Source organism: Macrotis lagotis, chromosome X (genome assembly GCF_037893015.1).
Source record: "Macrotis lagotis isolate mMagLag1 chromosome X, bilby.v1.9.chrom.fasta, whole genome shotgun sequence".
Taxonomy (NCBI): domain Eukaryota; kingdom Metazoa; phylum Chordata; class Mammalia; order Peramelemorphia; family Peramelidae; genus Macrotis; species Macrotis lagotis.
In genome coordinates this window covers 439,180,747-439,202,533 of record NC_133666.1, presented here as the reverse complement: position 1 = coordinate 439,202,533, position 21,787 = coordinate 439,180,747, and the positions used below count along the sequence as shown (strand labels likewise).

The 21,787-nt window shown below is 34.3% G+C and overlaps 1 protein-coding gene and 1 non-coding gene across 6 annotated transcripts in view; both read right to left on the bottom strand.

Moving 5' to 3' along the window:
• CCDC178 (coiled-coil domain containing 178) overlaps positions 1-21,787 on the bottom strand; it is a 674,385-nt gene that overhangs the window by 186,373 nt on the left and 466,225 nt on the right. The gene's annotated exons all lie outside the window — the stretch shown is intronic.
• Positions 1,241-1,348, bottom strand: LOC141503773 (U6 spliceosomal RNA). The gene has a single exon (XR_012473085.1). It is a non-coding gene; the product is annotated as a U6 spliceosomal RNA (small nuclear RNA).

The window sequence follows — 21,787 nt, the reverse complement described above, 5'->3', positions numbered from 1 at the left end:
GAACCTGTTAGAGATATGCTATTATCATACTAATCATCAAAGGCAAAGATTTAACAAGGAAAAAAGGCAAATTGGGGAAGTGAAACGCTGGTAAAGAAAATGGTATCTGGGGTGGCTAGGTGGCACAATGGATAGAGCACCGGCCCTGGAGTCAGGAGTACCTGAGTTCAAATCCAGCCTCAGACACTTAATAATTACCTAGCTGTGTGGCCTTGGGCAAGCCACTTATAACCCCATTGCCTAGCAAAAACCGAAAAAAAATGTTATCTGAGAATGAGATCTGGGGTTTTTGGACCATGTTTGCATTACAAGAATCATAGGATCTTGATCAGGGGTAGATTAGATAGCTAGCAAGCACAATGGAGAGAAGACTGAACTTGGAGACAAGAAAATCTGAATTCAGATCCTAAATAGATATTTATCTATATGACTAGGCATGCCATCAAATCTCTTGGCCTCAATTTCCTCTTCTGCAAATGGGAATAATAGCATCTAGCTCCCAGGGTGATAGTAAGATAATATTTATAAAGTACTTTGTAAATCTTAAAGTTCTATATAAATGCTGCTTATTTTCAGAATATTACTTTTAAAATAATTTAGTTCATGACCTTAAGGATTCAAGAAGACAGAAGTCAACAAAGATTAAGAAAATTAACTTTAAGAAAACATATTTTACTAAGTTTAAGACACTGTTAAGTTGGAATAGTTTTGCATGCTAAAGGAAAACTGCAGCCATCTACAAGGTCTAGATAAGATAACAAGATATCAGGCTCATCAAATATATATATATATATATATATATGTATATATATATATATATATATATAGAAAAGAAAATGGGGAAAACACTAAGAATGCAAATTAGGCCACTAAGACATCTTTAAATATATTAGACAAAAGAAGAGGAAGCAAAAATAGTTTGCTATCATGATAGGCAGAGAGAGAAAACTAGTAGCAACTCAATCAATATGTGTTGAATGGAATTGACTTGCTGAATTGCAAAGTAATTAATGGAAGGCAGTAGAAAAAGGCTGAGGTTTTTAATGTCTTCTTTACTTTTGTCTTTTCAGGGGGAAAAAAAGCTGTAAATAGTTGATTGGAAAGAATCATGACCATGAAGGAAAACCTAAGTAATAAAGGAAACCTAAACCTCAATAGTGCCCAGAGAAATCAGATGTTTTCAAGATAATAAACACCCTATGATACTAAATGAATTGAAAGATATCATTGCAAGAGTATTAGCCATTACTTTTGCTTCATGAATTTGTGTGTCATCCTTAAGCTACAGCCATACCAATCACCACTGTATCATTCCAATTTTAGTAAATATGTTGCAAAAGCAAAACAATTTGGAAAACTTCACAAAGGCTTGGAAAAGAGGAAATATTGTAGCTATTTAAAAAAATCAATAAAAGATGACTTTGTTAAGTCAGCTACATGTTGTTATCTGGGAGAAATTCAGATTATTTTTGTCTTGTAGATTGAATATGAACACTATAAAGAAATAAATATGACTTTCTGCAAAGCTAGACCAATAATTTATTCTTTGATAGAAATACCTGGGCAAGTTCAGAAGGTTGAAATATTCTATATTGATTTCAATCTGGATTTTCATTTATTTTCATATAAAATCTTTCTTAACAAGATTAGACCTTCATTGACATTGATTATACTGCTCTTAGAATGCTTCCTTTAAAGATTCTTATCAATGTCCCTATTCATCAGTAAATTGTCAAACTAGAATAATGTTTTTCATTTCTCTTTACAATTGATTCCAAAGTTCATCTATCAATATCTTCATAGTTTACCTGATAAAAGCAGAAATTTATATTTCAAATATAATTTTTAAATATGATAAATCCATAATAAGCACTAACAATAATTGTTGAAATAAATCAAAGTATCTGTGATTTAATTTCCTATGTTATTCTCTGTATTTACATAATTATGACCCTTCTTATCTCGAAAAGAGTCTTCATGACATACTTTGTTTGAAAGAAATCTACCAATGGCTGATCTTTTGACAATGAACTGTTCTGACTTTGAAAATATTTATAAACTAAACTAAACTAGCTTGGTAGAAATTTTTTAGAAACCTCACTTGGTAGAACTGTTAGAGATTTTGATATCCAAGTCTCTTTTATGAGAACATTCATAAAGGGATAAAATATACCAAAATGTATTAAATAATCTTATTGGTCTAATTATAGGTTGCAAAATTACAAAAATTATTTATATAACACTATGGTCTTCATTTATAATCAGATATATTTTTCTCTATTGTACAGGCAGAGAAAGGGGGAGAGGCAGAAAGGGTCAAGGTGGTGGTGGAGACAGAATACAGACAATGCAGCATAGTGAATAGAAGACCATAATTAAAGTCAGGAAATCTTGAGTTCAATACTTTCTTCATAATAGGAGCAAGCAACTTTGCCCTCAAAGACTTTTAAGGGATAGATGGGTTACAATCTGCATCCGTGGAGTGAATTTGTACAATAAGCATTCTCACATTGATGAAGTCAAATGTCCTTTACATGTTGACAACCACATATTACATAAAATTCCTACTCTGCTATTTTAATGGAGGTGATTAATGGAGGTTATTCCATCAAATGAAAGCTGTGAGAGGTCCTGTCAAGTTAGAAGGGAGTCAAGCAAGGGTCCAACAAGAACCTGTATCCCTGTGGCATTTAGATTGAATCGATTTTGTATGTCCTAATTTGTAGTACAGGTGTCATCCTCAGGAGAAAAAGAATTCCTTGAGGGTGCTTTCAGTTTCATCTTTGTGTCCTCACTTAGCTCAGGACCTGACCAATACAGGTGCTTATTAAATTCTTGATGACTAAATAATTGTTTCTAAAGACCAAGCTAGAGCATTTCCAAGAGGATCCCCAACCAGGTGGCTACAGTCTAAGATTAGGTCTAATCTTAGAGTTACATAGAGCATCTCTTGAGACCATCTATATTAAAAAAGGGTTGGAAAATCATAAAATTGATTTGGATAGAATAGGCATCTTCACTAGTGAAATTATAAACCTTGAAGAATTAACTTATACACCTGTAATAGGGAGAGACAAAGGTACTGTAAGAAAAAAGATTAATTATTTAATTAACATCTATACATCTGTACATGTGTTTACTGCTAAAGAGGTCTCATTTTAGAGTTGTAGCCTATAGTTGAGAGATAATGTATATTAAGGTTGAAATGGGATGCTACGTTCTAAGCATTCTAGAAAAGAGTAGGTCTTTGTAAGGATTAATTTGAATGAAATATAGAAGGAAAAGACCATGAAAGTCAAAATGGAGAGAAGTTTATTGTCAACTAAATAAGGGGGGGGAAACCCCAACAACCTGACTGCAAGCTAAGAATATTAAAAATGTTTCTTTTGGTTATCTATAAAGAAAATATAATGGTGATATTCCTCAGTGATTATGTTTTAGCATGCTTTGGTGTTATGCAAAATATTAACAATTTAATTTGTTTATTTCTTTTCCCCATTTATTTTCCTAAGGGATCCCTGTTTTTCCTATTTATTATAAGGATTTAAGTTCAGATTTGAACACACATGTGTCTATATATTGTATATACATATATGTGTTATGTGTATTATTTAGATGTATATATTATCTCAAAACAGGAAGGATATTTCTTGAAACTTGTTTTCTTAAGACAAAATATTTATGGCAATTCTTTGCTTATATTTCAGTTTAAAAAATAATAGCCATTTAAAAGAAAACCTAAAATATAAAAAGTAATATTACTATTAATGCTCCTTAGAGGTTCTGAAATATCTGGAAAGAAGCAGTCTGTACATCTTATGATGGGCAATGGCATAGTGCTTTGGGAAGGAAGAAAAGGAGAGGATTTTTTTAAATAGCAACAGTCAGCTAGCAAATCATCACTGAAACTCCAGTGAAGAAATCAAAAAAACAGTGAAGAGAGAAAGAGAGAGAGAAGAGAGAAAGAAAGAGAGAGGAGAGAGAAAGAAAGAGAGAGGACAGAGAGAGAGAGAGAGAGAGAGAGAGAGAGAGAGAGAGAGAGAGAATCTCCCACTTCTCAAGAAATGGAAAGAGGGATACTGTCCAGGATGAAGATACAGTCTAACCCATCACAGTGGGAGAGGAGAGAGAAACCTATTACAATGGAAAGGCGACGTGTCACAAACAAAGAGATAGTTAAGAATACAGCAGCTAGAGACAGACAAAGAGGCAGCTGCAGCTATGGAAGAGATAGCTGAGCCAGGGACTCAAAGACAAGAAGTCGAAACAGCGCACATTCTCTTCTTCAGGACAGCTTCAGCCTGGACTGGGAGCAGTCCTGCCTCATCCTGTCTACACATCTTCATTACCTAATGATCGTTCAGTTCACTCACTGCCTACTCTGCTGGAAGTGAGTTAGGTTCAGCATCCCCCCGAAGAAAGGCAGAAGGCTATCGGGAAGCCACACACAGGCTTTGATGTTGTGCTAGCTGTTTTCTATTTCCTCTTTAGCTTTGTGAGTTACTGACATATTATTGCAGTAAAACATATGTAGGGTCAATTCATGCTGAATAGTTATTAGAAACCATGATAACAAAAGTCATTACACTGCAGTTCAGTTTTGACAGTAAAATTTCTGCAACATTATCACAAATCCTCATGCATTAGTGCAACGATCCTTACTATAGCTTCATATTAGAATCAAAAGACTGCTGTAGCATGCTCAATACAAAAAAGTCATGCGAGTCAAGTTCTTTCTGCTTTCACAGATAACACATTTTTCCCTTCTTTTCTATGTATTTCATCTATTCTGTATCTTTGTTTTATATATATATATATATATATATATATATATATATATATATATATATTTCTCTGTGATATATATCTTATCTCTTTTTAAATGGGAAGTTTCTCTGAAAATACCTAATATATGTATATGTGTGTGTATATTGCTGATTACCAGGGCCAAAGGGCATCAGCTGTAAATGATCTAATATCCAAGATGACCATAGAGCATTCAGTCCCTATGCATTATTCTATAATTCATTCTGGTAATTTCACCCTCCTTCCTTCAATCACTTGTTTTGCCGTGTGTGTGTGTGTGTGTGTGTGTGTGTGTGTGTGTGTGTGTGCACTCACAGAGTAGGTGGCACAGGTAGCATATATGGATACAAATTCATATAGTGTTTAAGTGGAATGGGATGGAATAAGATTTAAAATGGAGCACTTTCTTTTTACCCTTTCATCTTTTTTTTTCTTTGGATAAGGGATTTTGTTTCCTCAATGGACACAAAGAAAATATTATTATTTGATATTTATCTGTCCATAACTACTTTGCCAGAGTCACGTATTACCAAATTCACTAAGGACAACATTTGACTGGAGTAGCAGAACACAAGGAAAGAGTTAATGCAACTCCACAAATAGCCAATTAACCACATACTCACAAGTCAGAACTATGAAGAAACACATGTCCTCAATATGGTTAAGAATAAGTACCCTGACTTTCTGGAAAAAGAGGTATGCTATGAAAAACTTTCTCATAATGATGAAATTAATCAGATTTTAAAAGTCTTATGAAATACTTGGTTAAAAGAAATAAAATACTGTGCAAAGAATTCTTTCAAGATGCAAGGGTTATATCCTCTGATATCTTTAAGTTCAGCTTTTTTTCATGTATATACTGAGAATTTTTAAGAATGACACAAGCTTAGCAGCACAATAACTTAACTCATGATGAAATGCTACCCTCCTTTTTACAGCAAAGAAAAGGAAAATTCTTCTGCTTATACTTTTATTATCAGAGATAAAACTTGTTTAGATGAGATGTTTTGAATTCAGTGAAATAATTGGTGGCTATCAATAAAATGATAATGTACCCAAATAGTATTTATTTATTTGAATTTCACAGGGTGTATTTCATATCAAGAAAACAGGATGGCCACTACTTTCCCATAATATTGCTTGCAATTAGGACAGTGCAGCTAACATGTTATTGTGCTTTATAAACCAATCGTAAGTAAGATGATTATGTGTGAGTACAGTACGAAGTATTCTACCCTGCCAAAAATATTGGCAATATCTTATTGTGAATCTTCTTTGTGAATCCTTATAAATTTCTCTTTATATTCTGGATACTGATGGGGAATCAAATCAAAATCAACTGCCTGTGCAATCAGACCACTGGCTAATTAGAGCAAAAGTAAAAATCAACATTAAATTAGGAAAAAGGAAAATGGTGAAAAGGACACACTATAATTGCAACAATTTCAATCTGACCTAATAAAAGAACACAGTGATGCTGAAAAAGGCCAATATATTAACCTTGATTATCATTTTTTTTCTACAAGTTTAACCAATGGAAAACAATTTCTATCCAAGGTTGTCATAATAGGCAGCATACAGTTGAACTCCTGGACAAGTAAAGATATATAATAATCCAAGACAATGCTTTAGAATACAAACTCCTATCTAAAAACCCTGTGGAGGATGATAGAAAATAATGAGCAGTATTGCCTAATTATATAGGAAAAAGTAACAAAAAAAGTCTATATGTATATCAAGAGTATTCTTGATGAAAATATATGAAAGGAATAGGTGGGCTTTCCCAAGTACCTCTCTAAACAACTGCAATTTTATAGTCATGCAGATTAGTAAAAGAAAAGATAATGCATAATTTCCCAATGTGGAATTTTATTGATTGATTGCCCCAAAAATACCCATTTGATTCAAAAGAAAAAACAGCCTTGACAGGGGTCTTCTTCAGTAAGGTGCTTAAGATAAATATATTAAAATCACACAATATTCCTTGATAAAAAGTCACCTAGAAAATATCAAGCAAACAGGGAGCCTCATATTCACTGATATAATTCAACACTTCCATAGAGTAGAGGTGTTAAAATACTTTGGGATAGTTCCAAATGATGCCTGAACCAGATTAAAATATAATTGAGAAATATTTAGCAAAATAAACAAACATAAAATAGAACAAGATCATATTAATATATGACTTTTTAAGTCTCTGTCTCTCTCTCTCTCTCTCTCTCTCTCTCTCTATATATATATATATATATATATATATATACATACACAGAGATTCTTATGTATAGTTTAGTGACTTAGCATTTCTATTTGATTTTACATCACTATCATATAGGATGCCCTTGAAAAGGTCAAAATATAAATTATTTTCCTTCTAAATGATGAAATCTTCTAGAAATTGTTTGTTACAGAAATTGTATTGATTCTGTCAAATCCAAGAATCATACAAGGTCTCCACAATGATATCTACAATCGGAGGAAAAGGGAATAATATATATTTATATACTCTATATATTTTAATATATATTTATATACTTTATATAGTAATTACTAAACTTAAAAATATTTGAGGTGGTGTTACTATTTATTATATTTATTCACATGTTTATTATTATAAATTTATTAATTATTATTGTTTTATATTATTATCCATAAATTAGAGTTTAGAAAACTGAGGCAAACAAGTTAAATGGCTTGCTTAGGATCACAGTCAGTGTGAGAGATCATATCTGAACACAGAGCTTTCTGACTCCAGAACCAGTTGGAGCAGAATCTTTAAAATAATGAAAGTGCATCTAAATCTAGTAATTTTTTTTTATTTTAACAGGTACTCATATGATTTGTGCATATATCCTTTTCATTGCATTTATAGTTTTGCCCCTAACATTCAGTGTTCTTAGCTTTGCTCAAAAAGATAACCTATCACATTTTAATTGTCAAAAACAATCAGCCTATTTGTCTCTGTAATTCCCTCAAAAGTCATAGTTTTATTGAGGCACTCAAACTTTTTTCTGGGTCCACATGCTCACAAACCCCCATCTACTCTATTTATAGTTGTCTCAGAGAAATTAAGTTGCCCCTAGAAGACTAACTGCTCCTTATTCTCAGAATAAAACTTCTATCCCAGAAACATTTTAATAAGTCACTATTGGTGAACTGACTGAATAATTTTATAATCTTTTTGTTCAATAATGTACTCCTACTAAATAATAACTATGGTTAATAAATAACGTTCAAAATACTATCATAAAGCAGGATGTGATAGAGCTCTGATACAGTTACAGAGAAAGTTGAACTCTATCATCATCATATCATAGGACTTCAGTTTTTCCTGAGAACATGAAGATCCCTTAGCAAACACTATATTTTCTAAGTTTATCAGGGATATTTCAGATTGGGGGGGGGGGACTTTAATTCCACTACTGACAAATTCCAGGCTCTTGCCCCTTAGACTTGAGTGGTCTTGTAAATTATTGCATATTCAGAGGTCAATATGGCTCTTAACTGGCAAAGAGAATGCTGAGCCCCACTCAGCATACCTGTGAAAAGAATTAAGGAATATGGTTCCTGAGAGAGACTCTTGAGAAAAGACATATTAACAGAGAAAACTCTTCAGGAGATGGAAAGGAAAAATTTGGAAAAAGTAGACACATGGAAAACTGTTCACATATTGTCTAAGGACATGCTTAAAATCTTAGAGAATACTATAATGAACCTCCTCTCTTGTCTTAAGAGGAGGTTTTATCTTGCTCCTAGCTAAAAAAGATCATTTGCTCTTGGACATTTTCTAATCTTTATAACTTCTCTGATTTGTATTTTTCTCCCTTGGATAAATGACTTTAATTTCTGCTCAACATTTTTATAAGAATTTTTATTTTTCAACCACTAAAATTTATTATTTTAGACAAATTTGGGGGCTCATGATTCATCTCCATCAGTTCTTTCTAATTTTTTTTTTGCTTATTCGTTTCCAAAATAATTTCTAGAGCTTCCATCTTCACCATGCAATTCCATTAGTTTTACCAGATTTCTCTGAAAATATGACCAGGTCTTATATTAATTTTTGTTCCAAAAGATTCATTAGGGCTTATTTTCAGGAGATATCTTTTTTCAGGTATACCAATCTATATTTATTAATTTATTCATAAACAAATAATCTATATTTATTCAAATACAATTATGTTATCTTCTAGAACATTGTCATAACTCTCTAAACCCTGAATTCTGGCTTGAATTTCTCGTGCCTCCATTTGCTGTAACACCATTAACCCCATTCTCTCGTGTCCAGCAACAGAGCTTTTCTTAAATCAGTACTTCTTGTTCATATATCCTGCTCAGACTGCCTCAGCAACTCAGAAGTCAGTGATTTAATCCATGAATTCTTCACCCAAGCCATAAGTTCTCGTAGGCTAGGCTTCACAATGTTTCCTCACTGATTTCTCTCCTTTCTGTCTTCAACGTAGTCATTGATTTCCAAGTGCAAATGGACCTTGAATGGCTTAATTATTGCAATATCAAGAGCTATTCCTGGGAGATTCAATATTTGATCTATTCTTGTCTCTGCAAAGATATTCTTCATATCTTTAGCGAGATGAGTACCAGTTGAATCCCAGACTAGCAGACCTTTTTGGCCATCTTACAAAACAAGTGGCAACATTAAATCCTTCCACTTCCTTATAACTGTTTATATACACCAGACATTTCTGGTTTCAAGAACATAAATGCCTGAAAAATGTTCAATCTTATCTCTCTTGACCTTAATGATGATTAAAGGTGGGGCTTTCTTTACATCCAGATGTAATTCATGCATTGTGAATCTTTTCCAATTGGTCATTCAGCAATAAGTTTCGAGTTCATCTATTTATATAGACATTTACCTCTTGTCCAAAGGCTTGGGTATTTACAAATAATTATAATTTATAGTCTCATTTATTTTAAGTATCAATGTCAATTATATTATCATTTATATTTAATTATATATTAATATTATTTTTCTATAAGTCAATATGTCCATTATGTGTTGCAATTCATGTACCAAATGTATCTGTCTAAGATAGGAAGTTGGAAGGAAAGGAAGGAGGGAAGGAGGGAAGAAGGTGAAAAGTTAGAGACAGAAGGAAGGTAAGAGTGAGAGAGGAAATGGGGGGTAGGAAAATTGGGGGAGTGGAGTGAAGTGGAGTGGAGTAGGAAAGACTACAATTCATCTTGTAGGAATTACTACCACCAAATAGTGATTCAGAGTTCCATGGCTCTAGACGGAAACTCTAATATCTTGCTCAATTTAATTCTCAATTTTCCTGCCTTAAGAAACAGACAACAACGAAATCTTTTTTTTTTCAGATGTTACCTACACCCCTTGGGTTTCAAGTAGAAATTTTGAGCCCAGTAGGAGAAATACACATTATGATAAAGAGATGCACCACCTGCTGCCTATTTATGTCACAGGGATGGTATAAAGATTAATGAGCTCCTCAGAGAAAGGGACAACATATAATATAATAATATAGTAAACATAGAAATATAATGCTACAACACTGTTATTACATGTATGGTAGAAAAAGGACTCTCGTTGAGCAAACGCTTTGGGCCAATAATAAATAGGAAAGCTAGAATCCTGAATTATAAGTGTACCTGTAAATTGGAGGTGCCAAATCAAGCCAAGGAACAATTCTCATACTTGTAAAACTTTACATTGAGACTGGCATAAGCAAGACAGCAATATTAGCAAGCAACAGCCTCTTCAAATATCCAAAGAATCTAAACTGAAAGGCCAAAAACCTAATATGCTTTGGGGGCATATGTCGTTTAGTGACAACATCAAATTCTGAATGATACTGGTTTAGTTTTTGCCTTAACACTGAGATTCCCACATGTACTCACAAACTATCAAAGATGGATTAGACAACAAGTTATTGACACAAAATCTGAAACATTTTGGTTAAGAAATGATGCTCCAATAGACCCATATAGGATAGGCAAAAGAATGAACAAACGTCCATCTATACTTAGCTTCTCTGCCCTCTCTTGGAGGAAGAGGGAATGCCACAGCAGTAGAGATTAAGGAGCCCTTAGGTTTCTGTGAGACTATAATGAAACCACAAGTCAAATCTCGAACCCAGTACACTCAATATTCCAGTTCATCTCTGGCCTTAGGTATATTTAACTTGTGGTTTTAATCACTATCAGGATCAACAACCACTGTTAAGTTCCAATGAATCCTTAGGGATTAGGACCTAATTTAGGTAGCATAATATAAGGGAGATCTAAGAGAGTGTGTATACTGTTGGGGATTCTCTGCTCATGGGAACAGAAGAAGTTATTTATTGTCTCTGAGAATATATTTTTAAGAAAGTATGTTGTTGGTTTAACATCAAAAATAATATGATCTTAGTAGAAATGACATTAAGGAAGAAGCATCTGTTTAGCTACTGTGCCCTAAGGTGGACAGCTAGATGGTAAAGAGGACAGGAGTTTGAATCCAGCCTCAGCCCTAGTTGTATGAACTTGGGCAAGTCACTTAACCATAATTTCCTCACATCCAGGGTCATCTCCAGGCATCCTGATTACTATCTAGCCACTGAACTCAGATGACTCTGGAGGAGAAAGTGAGCTGGTGACTTAGCACAGCCCCCCTCACTCAGATCCAGTTCATGTGCTTGTCATGGCATTACCTTCCTGATGTTGTGATCTTCTTTGGGAATGAAAGGCAAACATTATGCCCCAAGGATATCATGGGACCTCTCATATGACTGATAGCTAAAGCCTTCCACATACATTTTTCTCCATTAGAATGTAAGCTCCTGGAAGCCAGGATGGCAGAGTAAGCAGTAAATCTCCATAACTCTTCTATATTTGCCTCCAAATAACCATAAAATAGTACCCCAAACAAATCCTAGAACAGCAGAACAAGTAAAAATATAAGGTGAAAGAATCTTTTAGCTCAAGAAACTTGAAAGATGGGCAAGAAAAGCCTTATACAGGTCAAAAGGGATTAGGGCAGCATGTACAGGAGAGGAAATGTCCCACCAATAAGCCCCATCTAAGGAAATCAGTGGGAGTCCTGAGCCTCAGTGTAGTGGAACAGGCAAAGATCATCACCAGAATGCACCCCCCCCCTCACCGTGTGACTTATTGTAGCCAGGAAAATGAGCAAGACTCCTACTCCAAGAGCCACCATGGGTTTTAGTATAGCCTTGAGCAAGCAGACAAGCTCCAGGTTGTCTCTACTTCAGCAAAGCATCAGGTAAATAGGGAGACATCAAGTCTATGGATACCCAAGCAAACAGGCAGTTGTCAATGCCAGGCCCTTGCCATATACCTCAACAAAGCCCCAGGAAAATAGGCAGCCTTCAGGAGCCAGAGCTCCAAGAACTTCAGTATAGACTCAAGGAAATATAGAAACACTCCACCAGCCTCAGCACACACAAGACCCAAGCACTAGGACAATGGCTCAGCACCAGGTAAGCAGCCAGATCCCTATGGCCTTTAGAAATAAATGCCAGCTAGCACTCCACCTCCTCAATGCGGTGCAAAACAAGAGGGTCTCTCGTGGACCTCAGAGCAACATCAGTGCAGCACTGGGCAATGAGATAGGACCTGCTGTACCTGGCACAACAAAGCCTCTTCCACTCCAGAAGAAGAGTTTAGATTTAAAAGAAAGAATAAAAGGACAAAAAAGATGAACAAAAAACAAGTATAGATAGCTTTTATGGTGACAGGGAATATCAAGACCCAAACTCAGAAGAGGGAAAAAAAGATTCAAAAAATCTATGAGCAAAACCCCAAAGAAAAATAGGAAGTAGTCTGATACCTAATAATTACCTAACTGTATGACTTTGGCCAAGTCACTTAACCCCATCATCTTGGAAAAAAAATGAACCTGAGCTCCTTGAGGGCAGGGATTATTTTATTCTCTTATTTGTATCTCCAAAGCTTTACACAAAGAGTGTATTTAATAAATGCTTCATTCTGAGTACCTCCCCTGTTTTATCAAAATGAATAACTGCTATTAACTTCTGGTAATTCAATGTGGGCAAAAATGACCCTACCAAAATATACTTTAAAAAATTTACGGGGAAGCTAGGTGGCACAGTGGCTAGAGTACCAGTCCTGGAGTCAGGAATACCTGAGTTCAAATCTGGCCTCAGACACTTAATAAGTACTTAGCTGTGTGACCTTGGGTAGATCACTTAACCCCATTGCCTTGCAAGAACCTAAAAAAAACCCCTAAAAATTTACCAATGATTAAGAAATCTTGGGGAAAAGACTAGAACTCAAAGTCATACAGACCATATAAACCACTGAAGACAAATGATGGATCACATTAATACAAGTTAGTGATGATATTTGTCCTTCATTCTTGAAAACCATGACATCAAGGAGATGATGCCATGATAAGCACATGAATTGGTGTCCAGTGGTGTCCAGTGTCTGAGGATGGATTTGAACTCCCATCCTCCTGACTCCAAGGCCAGTGCTCTATCAACTACACCAAGAAGTGAATAGCTGAAAAGGAACTGAAAATGGAATGAGAAACAATGAACCATAGCTTAAAATATAGTAATGACAGATTCTTGACAAAGATACATTTACAAATTAATGCTACATGATCTTCTCCAGGCTCTCACTACAGCAAGGCAATATTTTTACACATCACACACTAACTATTCCAAACCTTTTCATCCCTTCTCAAGATTTTCACAGCAACTAACCTCATACTTCTCTGAAAAAAAATAAAAACTGAGGCCATTCAAAGTGAGATCCCTGTTCTTTCATTCTCATCTCACATTATTCCACTATCTCCTTCTCTACCTTGTCTCTCCTGAAGGGGTAGTATTTCTTCCTCATAAGAGAAAACCCCTTTACATACATCCTAGATCCCAGTTTCTCCAATAGATCAACCCTTTTGCTCAGCCTCTTTGTCTCTAATCTTCAATCTTTTTTCTATCTTTTGGCTTCATCCCTCTAGGCTATAAACACTTCTATACCTCAACCTAAAAACAAAAAGCAAAAACAAAAAACAATAAAAAAGCTCTTAGTGCTCCCATTTCTGCCAACTCTCAATTCTTTATCTCTTTTCCCCTTCTCAGCTAAACTTGATCAAGGCATCCATACTCATTGTATTCAAAGTTTTTCAAATGCTCTGCCATCCATCTTTCAAACCCAGCATTCAACTGAAACTATTCTCTCCCAAGTCATCATGATCTTTTAATGACCAAATGTAATAGCTGTAGATCAAAATTTTCTCCTGTGTATTCTCTTCTTTCTAGATTTTTATAACATCGACTCTCTGTGGTTCTCCTCTTAACCTGATTGACTTATCTAAATCTTCATCAATGTTAAACCTTACTAATCATGGTGTCCCCCAAATCTACTTCTTTTTTTCTTCTTCTATCTCTATACTCTCAGTAGTCTCATCAGCTTCCATAAGTCCAACTATCATCTCTGCAATTGATTCCCATATTTTTGTATTTAGTATTAAACTCTCTGCTGAGTTCTAGTTTCATATCACCAATTCTCCCTTCAACAACTTGAACTAATTATTGCTTAGCAATCTTAAACTCAACTTGGATAGAACAGATTATTATTATATTATTATTATTATATTACATTATTATATATTATTATATTTTATTTTATTATTATATTATTATTATTTTATTTCTGGTCAAAAGAAAATCCTTTCATTGTCCAAATATACATATTACTATCGAGGGAGCCACCCAATCACCAGCTTCATATCTTCAATGCCATCAACTCCTCTCATATATTCAATCTGTTGGCAAGTCTTGTTATTTCTTCTTCTATAACCTCTTCTATGAATCCTTTGAACTATGATAATAACCTTCTATATGGTCTCCCTGTCTGAAATCTCTACTCATTCCAATTCATCCTTTGTTCAGCTGCTGGCTTTCCTTAAGTACAAGTCTAACCATGTCATCCTTCTACTCAATAAACTCCAATGGCTCCCTAATATCTTCAGGATCAAATATAAAATCCTGTGTTTGATATCTAAAGCCTTTACTACTTGACCCTTCCCTTCCTTCCTAGACATCCTACACCACTCCCCTCTCTGATTCAACATCCCATCATTCTTGCTTCAACTCATTCCTAGCTCTCCATCCTTCATGACTGTAATGTTCTACTTCCTCAATTCTAGCTCAAATTCCACCTTCTGCAGGAATCCTTTTCAATACATAGTGTATGTTTTGGCATATGTTCAAGTGAGGAAATCCAGGAACCAGAGGGAGGAAGCATGATGGAATGCATTTACGTCAGGGTGAATGTAGAAACATTATTGATTGATCACTTAGCCAGAAATAGAAAATATTTGGGGAGCTTAGGAGAATGACACAGAGGTATGAATTAGTAATCATGGGAGACTAAAATAATCTTGACTTCTATTGGCATATTCTCTCAGCCAAAAGTAAAAGTAATAACTTTTTGATTTGCTTAACTATTAATTTCATCATTCAAAAGATAGAGAAAACAAATAATGGAGGTCATCATTTCCAGATCTGATTCTCACTAACAGAGAGGAACTGACTACTAGGAAATCTGACCAAAAGTTCCTTCAGGAGTTTGTGATATAAAAGCAGAAATATAGGCACAGACTAGTATGCAGGACTGGAGGAGAAGTATCAAATTCTTCCCAATGTCTTCCTTTATAATGGCTCAACATCTACATTTTAACTCCACCAAACAAGAGGTCCTTGCATTATGTAATCTCTGGTCTTCACTCCATCAGCTGCTTTTCTATTTCCTCTTGTGGGTTGTCTCCTCCAAAAAAGATTGTAAGGTCCTTGAGTTCAGGGATTGTACATTGGGAGGAATTTGATATTAATTAGATAGTTATTGAATTAACTGGATTGGATTTTAGGAAAACAGATTCAATTGATACAAAGATAGGCAGGATATATTAAACCTAAATCAAACATCCCTTAACAACAAGGTCTTAAAGTTCTACCATTTAAATCTATTTTGTTATTGATGGGTCATGTCCTACTATATTTGGGGTTTCCTTGGCAAAGTTACTTAAGTAGTTTATCATTTCCTTCTCCAACTCATTTTACAGATGAGGAAACTAGAAAAACAAGTAAGTGATTTACCCATGGTCACATAGCTAGGAAGTATCTGAGGTTGGATTTAAACTCAGATCCTTCTGACTCCTGACCAATACTCTATCTACCAACCTGTACTATTAAGATGATTATAAGACAACCCTCATTTCAGGGATATGAGGTACCCAAATTGGAAAACCTCCTTTTGTAAACTCAAAATTTCTTGGTGTTAAGTACATTTCCAAGGGTTTCCATTTAGGCCTATCTGTAATAATCCATATAGAAAATGTCAAATAAACCTGAGTAGGTAGTGACTCCAAAGAATTTATAATGCCACTTTTCATGATGCTCTGCCATTTAGATTTTCCTTTGAAAACTAGGATACACTGAAGAACCTGTTGGGGTCTCTCACTATATTAATAGCTTAGCTGCTAGCAATCAATATCCTCTTATATCCAGAGGCATATATGGGATACCTTAGGTTTAGATTGAAGGACCCCTATTGATCATACTGAATTTCACAGTACAGTTTTTACAAATGCACACATAGATAGTATCACACAAAGTGATAGACTATTTTCTATTCAATCCTTTATTTCAGAAGCTATAACCAAAAAAAATTCTTGAGACTGGGAATTACTGTCTTCCATGCCTTCTCCTGAAATATTAATGATATCTATTTGAAATTAAGAGTCATATTCACCCTGACTGACACTGTTATAATAATAATAACTAACAATAACAATAATGGCTGGCATCTAAGTGTGCCAGGGACCATTCTAAGCAATTTACAAATATTATTCCATTTGATTTTTATAATAACCACAGGCAGTAATTTTTATTATTGTTTCCATATTATAGTTGAGAAAATTGAGGCAAACAGAAGTTAAGTGACTTGTCCAAAGTCACAGAGCTAGTACATTTCTGAAGTCAGGTTTGAATTCTAGTATCCTATCTCCTGACCCAGTGCCCTCTCTACTGGATCACTTAATGCTACAGTGATAGTACTGTCCTAATCTCTTACATAAATTTCACCAGTTGATCTGTCTATACCTTTTTAGTTGTGTGGTAAAGGGGGAGGAACCCATACCTATAAAAAGTTGACATCATTCAAGTGAGGTTTTACCCAAAAGGTAGGATCTATTGCCCTACCTCTTGCTGGACAGGGAGTTGCAGGCCATGAGGGAAGAAGTCTGTAGATCCAATTTAACAAATCTATTTCCTTTAGGAACTTCACTTCCTCTCTTCTAGACCTCAATTAACAAACTTCTATAATTCAAGAGACTGCAAGGGAAAATCATTTTTATGGTCTAGACACATATAATTGTATCTTAGCCATCTAAAAAAGGAACAAAGGGTATTCCCCACTAAGAGCATCTAACTTAATTGACTGTATTTACTAAAATATCTAGAGTCCCCAAAAACAAGAATTCTGCCATAGAGACATCTCTGCCTTGGTTCTATTGAAATTAATCCTTAATCACCACTGTATTATCTCATCACATTACTATTTAGATATCTCTTGTATCTGCTCTGTTCTTTGGTAGTGAAAACTCATTCTCCCAATTCTCTCTTTGGAGGAAATCACCTGGGAGCAAGGGGAGGGAGTAATAGAATAAACCTTGGACATTTTTACTTTGAAGCAATAACTACGTAATACAGTAAAAACAGCAATGGTCCTGGAGTGGTGAAATCCTGAGGCCAAATCTGGCCTCAGTCACTAAACAATCTTTGCAATCTTGGGCAAGTCACCTAATTTTTGTTTGCCTCAATTTCCTAAATTGTAAAAAGGAGATAAGAATAGCACCTACTTCTTACACAGTTATTATGAAGATCAAAAGAGATAATATTTACACTTAGTACATGGTAGGTGCTTAACAAATGTTCATTTCTTCCCTTCTCTTCCATGGATTCTAAAGCCACATTCTCATTTTCACTCTCCATCTCATGTCTTTTGACCCTAATTTTCCTGTGAAATCCCTGGGTCAGAGAATATATTTACCAATCACAGAATGTAGGTCTCCACCTTCATCAGCATCATCACCCCCCCTTTAGCATCTGCACCTGTTTTCATTACAGTCTTTAAAAAATTTAAAGCTTTGTCTCTAGCTGCTAAATGTGTGGTGCAAATTTACTTGCTCATAATTTTTTATCCTGGTAATTCAAACACATGGTTAGCCAACCATGATCAGTACAGAATGTCCATGCATGCTCCATAGTCTCTTCAAGGCATCACTCTTATACATCATCACAATTCTCTTGGAACCAAACTCCCTAGTGTCCTTCACATAAAGAGACTGAATCAGCTGAGCAAACTGATAGGGTCTGTGAATACACCAGACCCCCATTAAAACTGCAAGCACAGTATTGCCCTCAACTAAAATAGAGAAATAGGAGGAGGGGTAGTTTTAGGCAAAAGAAAATGAATTCTTATTTGAATATGCTGCTGAGGGGGCTATGAAATATCTAGGTTGATATGTCAAGTGCAAATGAATGTTCAAGAGAGAGATTGTAAACAGGAGTTAAATTTGGGAGTCATCTTAATAGAAATGGTAGCTCAAAGAATGGGAGTTGAGAAGATTAAGAAAGGAGGAAGGGAAGAGGAGAAGATTGTGAGGAGTATGGAGAAGTAAAAAGGAATAGTGGAGCAAGGATAGAGGTCTAGAGTATACCTATGCATAGTTGGTAGGTTATAGTTAACTTTAAAGGAAAAAAAAATGATCAGACAAGTAGGACAACTAGTCTCCTTGTCACTATTGTCCCTTTTCCATTTCATCCACTGCTCAACTGTCAAAGTGATCTTCATAATAGCTCTTACCTTAACAAGTCATCCCACCTTTACTTAATGAACAACAGAAGAGCAAATATGCACATGTAGATAGTTTAAATATTCATCTTAGTAAGAAGGGGAGAGGTTAAGAGAAAGGGTAGATCAAGGAAGGCAATGGTCAGAAGCAAAGCAGACTTGAAGAAGGAACTGGGTAAAAATGAGAAAAACAGAAGAGAATCAAGGGAAACAAAAAGTTAGCAATCATAACTGTGACTGTAAATGGAATAAATTCACCCATAAAACAGAAGAGAATAGCAGAATGGATTAGAACCAGAATCCAACAATATGCTATTCATAGGATTTATATCTGAGGGGCAGCTAGGTGGTGCAGCTCTGGAGTCAGGAAGACCTGAATGCAAATCCACTCTCAGATATATAATAATTACCTAGCTGTGTGACCTTGGGCAAGTCTCTTAACCCCATTACCTTGCAAACAACAATAACAACAAAAAGACATTCTTGAAATGGGAAAACCTAGAGAAAGAGTCAAAATAAAGGGTTAGAACAGAAATTGTTATGTTCAGCTGAAGTTAAAAAAGGCAAGGGTAAAAATCTTGATCTCAGACAAAGCAAAAGTAAAAACCAGATATAATTGAAAAAGATATTGAGGAAAACTACATTTTGTTAAAATGTACTCTAAATATCAAATTAGTATTATACTGAACACATATATATCAAATGGCATATTCATTCAAAATCCTTGAAGGAAAAGTTAAATAAATTAAATAAAATTAAATAAATTAATAAATTAAATAAATTAAATAAAATCAGCAGTAAACCATACTAAGTATAAGTTAAATCTAACTATAAAATAAATTTTTAAAAAGTTAAGGGAACAAATAGAATTTTTTTAAAGTTAGATATGATAGGCCTCTATAAAATATTGATTGAAAATAAATAGATGTATACTTACTTCCCAGCTGTGCATAACATTTTCACAAAACTGAACATGTATGAAAGTGTAAAAACCTCACAAACTCAGAAAGGCAGAAGCATTAAATGCACCCTTTTGGGACCATAATGCAATAAAGTTTATTCAATAAGGGGCCTTATAGGCAGATTAAAAAAAGAAGATTATTTGGAACATCCAGGTGGCACAGTTAATAGTATCAACCTTGGAGTTGAGAGGATGTAAATTCAAATCTGGTCCCAGATACTTACTACCTGCATGATCTTGGGCAAGTCACTTAATCCTGTTTCCTAATCTTATAATGAATTATAGATGGAAATACCAAACTACTCTAGAATCTTTGCCAAGAAAATGTCAAATGGAAGTCACAAAGAGTCAGATATGACTAATTGACTAAATTAAAAATAAAAATAGGACTATATATATATTCACAAATAAGTTCTACAAAACATTTAAATAACAATTAATTCCAGTACTATATAAACTATTTTTTAAAAGAAGTAAGGAAGGAATTCTAATAAATTCCTTCTATGACTCTACTATAGTCTTGATACCTAAACTAGGAAAATGCAGAGAAAGAAAACTATACACCAATTTCCCTAATAAATATTCAAGTAAAAAATTTTAAATAAAAATTAGCAAAGAAATTACAATAATATATCACAAAGATTATATATTATGACCAGATTTAATTTACATCAGAAATGCAGGGTTAGATCAATCTCAGGAAAACTATAAGCATGATTGCCCATATTATTAACAAAAATGACAAAAACCATATGATTATATCAATAGATGCAGAAAAAGCTCTTTACAACACCCATTCCTATTAAAAATGGGGGGGATGGGAGTTTTTCCTAAAATGATAATCTAAATGACAAGCAAGCATTATCTATGAGGGGGAATAAGCTAGAAATCTTTCCAATAGATTCAGAGATGAAGCAGGGATGTCTATTCTCATAATAATTATTCAATATTATATTAGAATTGCTTTCTATAGTAATTAGTAAGAAAAAGAAAGTGAAAGAATAATCAAAGGGGAAAAAAAGAAACAAAGCTATCACTTTTGATAGATGAAATGATGGTAATCTTAGAGAAATCTAGAGAATCAAATAAAACCCTGACTGAAAAAATGAACAATTTTCACAAGTTACTTGATATGAAATAAGCTTGTATAATTCATCAACATTTCTAAATGAAACCAACAAAACCCAGCAAGAAGAAAAACAGAGAAAGAGAAATTTGATTTATAACTGCAGATTTATAATTCTCAATATTGGGAGTTTATCTGTCATCATTCACAAAGGAACTATAGGAAAATAATGACTTTTCCACACAAAAACAGATCTTAAAAACTGGAGGAATATTAATTATTCATGGATGGATTGAGCCAATATAATAAAGATGGCAATACTACCTAAACTAGGGGCAGCTAGGTGGTGTAGTGGATAAAGCACTGGCCCTGGAGTCAGGAGTACCTGGGTTCAAATCTGGTCTCAGATACTTAATAATTACCTAGCTGTGTGGCCTTGGGCAAGCCACTTAACCCCGTTTGCCTTGCAAAAAACCTAAAAAAAATACTGCCTAAACTAATTTGCTAATTTAGTGCTGTGCCAATCAAATAACAAAGAATTATGTTATGAGCTAGAAAAAATGATAATAAAATTCATATATTGGAGCTAAAATTCAAAAATAACAAGGGAGTCCATAAAAAATAAAGGGAACCAAACAGTACCAAATCTCAAACTAAATAGTATCAAAATACTCTGTTAGTGGATAAAAATTAAAGTTGCTGATAACTAGAACAGATTAATATAAAATATACAAAAGTAAGAGACACTTTAATCTAGTATTTCATAAACAAATAATTCCAGTCATTGAGACAAGACATACTATTTTTCAAAATTTTCTAGGAAAGACAGAAAAAATTTTGGCAAAAACTAAGCATAGATAAGGATCTCACACCACATACTAAGAAAAGCTTAAAATCGGTACATGTTTTAGGCATAAAAGTTGCTATCATAAGTAAATTAATAGAATATGAAAAAGATAAAATAAAACTGCCTGGCAGGAAAAATTCATTGACCAAAGAAGAGACAGAGAGGATCATGGAAGTTAAATTGTGCAAAAAAAAATGAAAAACAATGCAGCCAAAATTAAAAGGTAAGCACGAAACAGAAAGAA